The sequence below is a fragment of the Euprymna scolopes genome, chromosome 24, assembly GCF_053919585.1.
Source record: "Euprymna scolopes isolate OS-2025 chromosome 24, ASM5391958v1, whole genome shotgun sequence".
Taxonomy (NCBI): Eukaryota; Metazoa; Mollusca; class Cephalopoda; order Sepiida; family Sepiolidae; genus Euprymna; species Euprymna scolopes.
This window is the reverse complement of record NC_136505.1, coordinates 21,854,816-21,859,927: the sequence shown is the minus strand read 5'-3', so window position 1 is coordinate 21,859,927 and position 5,112 is coordinate 21,854,816. Positions and strand designations below refer to the sequence as shown.

Here is a 5,112-nt window from a genome sequence, read left to right as displayed (position 1 = left end):
ATAAATAAACAAAGAAAAAAAAACAAGCAAATAGACAAAATTATTATGGAAATATTCAACAACCTCAAATAGATACAAACAAACAAACAAACAAAAAAATAAAGTGAATCGTACAGAGCGAACAAATAAATAAATGAATGAATATTAATATACAAATACATTGAATATATATATATATATATATACTTATATATATATATATATATATATATATATAAGTAGTAGCATTCGTATGTGTGTGTGTCTCTCTCTGTATGTTCAACACCCCTACAGCCCACACCACTAGACCAATCATGACCAAACTTGGCATGATGGCGGTCCCTTACCTAGAGATGGTGCACATCATTTTTCAAGGTTATAGCCAAAGGTCAACGTCATAGCTTATGTATACATTCTCTCCTATAGTCTACGCCACTAAACCGATTATGATTAAACCTGGCGTGTTGATGGTCCCCCACCTAAGAATGGTGCACACCATCTTATATATATATATATATATATATATATATATATATATATATAAGTGGTAACGTTCGTGTGTGTATGTACAACTCTCCTACAGTCACACCACTGGATAGACGGATAATGACCAAACCTGGCATGATGATGGTCCCTCACCTAGGAATGGTGCACACAGTTTTTCTAAGTTATGGCCAAATGCAAGGTCATAACCTGTGAATATTTATATTGTTCTACAGCCCACATTAATAGACCGATCATGACAAAACCTGACAATTATGGTATCCAATCTAGGGATGGTGCACACCATTTTTAAGGGTCAAGGTCAAAGATTAATGTCAAATTTTGTGAATTTGAATCAGATCAATTTCCCCTACACATCCCCTCAACCAATTAAACAAATATTAACCATTGTGATTCTTTATAATTGTTTCAATTTTTAGGTGCAACAATATAAGTGTCAACTTAGATATAATCTATTTGGCTTAAAATTCATAGTTGGATTTCAGTCACTTCAGGAGTTAGTTAAAGAATGCTAAGCACCTTAAGTAATAGTTGCTCTTACATCATCCACTTAGTGCAAGGGTACACACGAAGTGGGTACCCGAGAGTACAGCAAAGTTTCGCACAAAGAGGAGGTATCTTTGCTAGCATATAAATAAAACAGAAAATAAATATGAAAAGCAATTAAAAGCAAAAAAAAAAGAAAGAAAAATACAAATATAATCGTGCGTGAATCTGCATTCGTATGGGAGTGCCTGTAACAACTAACCGTTACAGAATTATGCCCCTTTAACCATGAATTTGTTGCCGCTCCTTAGTAGTGAAAAAAAGCCAAAACACCTAACGATCTTAATAAAAGCACAGAAAATAAAAAATAAATAAAATAAACGAACAAAGATTAGTTAAAATACAAAAGTGAATAATTAAGGTTAAATATTTGTAAAAAACTATAAATAACATTGAGTACCAATACACGCCCGATATTACTAAGTTATGCATCTGAAACAAAAAATTAATTTCCAATTTCTTCGAATTCGCTCGGTCTACAATAAGACCTACCATGCACGGTTGAAAATCGAACACGCGCCTGACGAAGGGAGACGTCCTGAAATATAAAAATCACTGATACGCCACCTGACCGCCTGACACAAGTGAGAATATTTTTTATGTAAAATATTGTGTGTGTGTGTGTGTGTGCGCGCGCGCGCGTGTGTGTGTGTGGTGTGTTTAGACGATTAATTGAATCGGAAATTAGAAAAATGGAAACTTTTGGGGTACCGCGATCGGGATCAGAATCTGAGAAATTATTTTTATTGCTTTCTTTGTGTCTTTTATTTTAAACTTTTGAAAACTGGTACTAACGATAAAACAATAAATATTCCTTGATTTTAAACTACTAGTAAAAACAGGATTTATAAATCATTTCTTCCCACAGACGTCTTTTTTACTTTGCGAAAATATACGCACATATTACATGGGTTTCTACGGTAATCCGAAAATAAAAATAAAACAACTGTATAGGTAAATATTTAGAGGTTTTAAAAGAATCGGAATCAGTGATTGTATCGGAATCGAGAATTGAAAATATATTTTTCCATCAATTATGACAGAAGGTGTGCACTCGTTAAATATATAACTTTAGCATTCATTGATAAAGCAACGACAGCCAACATTTACGGCTACAGATGTTGCATTCAGACTAACGTCCACATTTTTTAGCAGGTACTATTAATCTTTTATGACATCACTGAATGGCTTTTGGCAATTGCATTCATCCTTTATGATGTCATAGTGTTTTTGTCAACCACCATTCACCCTTTATGACGTCCTATTTCTTTTTAAATATATATATTTATTTCTCAATAACGATTATGGTTGCAAGTAATTCTACCCTTCTGTGGAGGCAGTAAAATGGAGAAGGATGCAAGATTTACAAAGTTTTAGTAATAGATAGATAGCAGTTGTTTTTGTAGAAAAAACAGTTAATCGATTGATGGGACTTGAGCTGTGAAAATGACAGTTGACTATTACAAAGTACTTGGTGTTAAAAGCGACGCAAGCAATGCAGAAATAAAAAAGGCTTATCGGAAATTAGCGCTTAAATGGCATCCAGATAAAAATCCAGATCGGAAAGATGAAGCTGATCGAAAATTTAAAGAAATCTGCCAGGCTTACGAAGTCTTATCAGATAAACAAAAAAGACAGATCTATGATCGCCACGGATTGGAAGGCCTCACTGGATTAAATGCTGGTCATGGTGCATCCGATTTTGGATTTGGTTTCGGCTTCCCGACTTTCCACTTTAGAGATCCAGAAGACGTGTTTAGGGAGTTCTTTGGTGATAAAGATCCTTTCGCCGAACTTTTCTCGGCCTTTCCTACTTCTTCATTGTTTAATGATTCTCTCTTCAGTGCTGGTCCGAGCGATGGGGTCCAAATCACATCGTTTTCGAGTACATCTTTTAGTGGGCCGGCCGCTGGTGGGAACTTCCGTTCAAGCTCTACTTCTACGACCTATAATAATGGGAAAAAGGTCACAACCAAAAAGACCGTGGAGAATGGTGTAGAAACGGTGACAGTCGAAGAAGATGGGATATTGAAGTCTAAAACGGTCAATGGAAAACTACAAGCTTTGACTAACTGATGATTTGTAACGAGGCGACTTACAGGAAGCATAATTAATGCCATCTCAACTTACAGGAACTCTAATTATTATACGTAACATAATATCATCTCAATGCATTGGGAAATATAAAAGAAAAAGAAAACCAAACCAAAATTAACTCTTCACTTTGTTGAAATCAACTATGGCATTAGATTTCAAGAATTTTCCAGATGATGATTGATAAGTTGTATCATTTGCGTTGCTCTGACTACTGGTTTCACTTTGGACGCTATTCGCACAACGTTTCTGCCGATGTAACCTCCGACCTTCCTTAGATGAGTCTTTTCCAACTCTGAAATCTGTAGTGTTCTGTTAGAGATTTCGTACTGTGCTGACATAATAACGTTATTATTTTGAAAGCCATTCTTAACATTGGAGGGGAGGATGTTTTGTAACTATTCTGTGCTTCCACTTAATAATTAAAAAAAAATCGTGAAACTGAATTTAACCTAAAAAAAAAAAAACTATTTACAAATAGCGCTGTACCAAAAATGCATAAGCACCAAGATTTCGTATAGATTCCCGAGTTGGACAGGATTCATCTGAAGAAGGTTACAACGGCCGAAACGTTGTAGGAACAACATCTAAGATACGTGCAGTAGTCCGAATAATCGAAATGGTACAAATTCAACTACGGCAGTTTGGCACCATTCATTTCTTCCTCTTTTCCCTCAGCACTTTTGAAGATATAAAAACAAAAAAAAAACATTGAAGACTATCGATCTTGGGAGCAGAAATGGAGATGAGTTTGTCATATATATGACAAATAAAGTATACGACTGAATATATTCGAAAAACAAAATGTTTTTAAAATGCGTTTTGTTGTTGAAGAACATTAGTAAAAGGCAAAAATTTGAATTGAGAAAAGTCCACATATATGTAAAGAACCGTTATTCTGTTTTTTAATATAAAAATGGTACACGTTATTATGTTTTATGTTTATTGGACGACTACACAACAACTGTGCGTAGAAACAACGGACAAAGGAGAAATAACCTAAACAAGAGGTTGACGTTATTAAAAAAAAACAAAAAAAACGGCACTTCTGCATTTATTGACCCGCGGTTTCTATGAAGTTTCTTGGGTGTGCTCGGTCACTGACGGGAATAACCAGAAGAAGCCGATCGCGAAACGTTGAACCGCTACGAGTAAATTATAATGATAATCAGGAAAAACATGGAAACACAATAAATACAATTAAAAACATATATCTAACCCAACCCTAACCTTAAGCTTTCACAATAAAAATTATTTTTTATTTCTTCCAACTTTTAAAAAGAGATTCATAGATTCGTATTAGCTTAGAAACAGGCAGCGCGTTCGTTAAAAATTGAAGAATGCTCGATAGACCTTTTCCGGTTATTTCCGTCAGCTGCCGAGCGAGCCCGAAAAGTATCGTGGAATTCTCGGGTCAGAACATGCAGAAGCACCTAAAAATCCTAATTTACTTTTAGACGAGCTATTTAGAGAGCCATTTTTAAGGTTTTCATTTTTGGGGAAATCTTTTAGCGAGAGCCAGTTTTAAAGAAACAGTTTTAGAAAAAAAAAAAACTGTAGATTATGCTTAAATGAAAAGATAGCGATAAAAATATATACGGCATAATCACGTTGACACACTAGTTCCTATTTGATCACCGAAATTAAAAAAAAACTAAAATGGATGACTGTTTGGGCATTCCAGCTACTGTATATGCTCTCTGCTTATCTTGACATTGTTTCCAGTCGTTAAGCACTTCTTGCCACTGGACTCGAGCAGTGCCGATTCAGGAGAGGTGTTGTTAGAGAATGCGCAACCCTTGCTTCGCAATTACTCGCGCAGGTACCCTTACATTTCTCTGGAAACTGAACGGGGGCAGTGAGCGATAGAAATGTTATATGAAAAACAAAGTGAGTCCAAAAATATGCATTCGTAATATATATATATATATATATATATATATATATATATATATATATATATATATATGTGTGTGTGTGTGTGTGTGT

The 5,112-nt window shown here is 34.9% G+C and overlaps 1 pseudogene across 1 annotated transcript; it reads left to right on the top strand.

Annotated features, from left to right (window-relative positions):
• The first annotated feature begins 2,314 nt into the window (after positions 1-2,314).
• On the top strand, positions 2,315-4,052 carry LOC145246626 (dnaJ homolog subfamily B member 6 pseudogene; annotated as a pseudogene). Its single transcript, XR_013863139.1, has one exon. The product of XR_013863139.1 is annotated as a dnaJ homolog subfamily B member 6 pseudogene (transcript).
• The last annotated feature ends 1,060 nt before the right edge of the window (positions 4,053-5,112 follow it).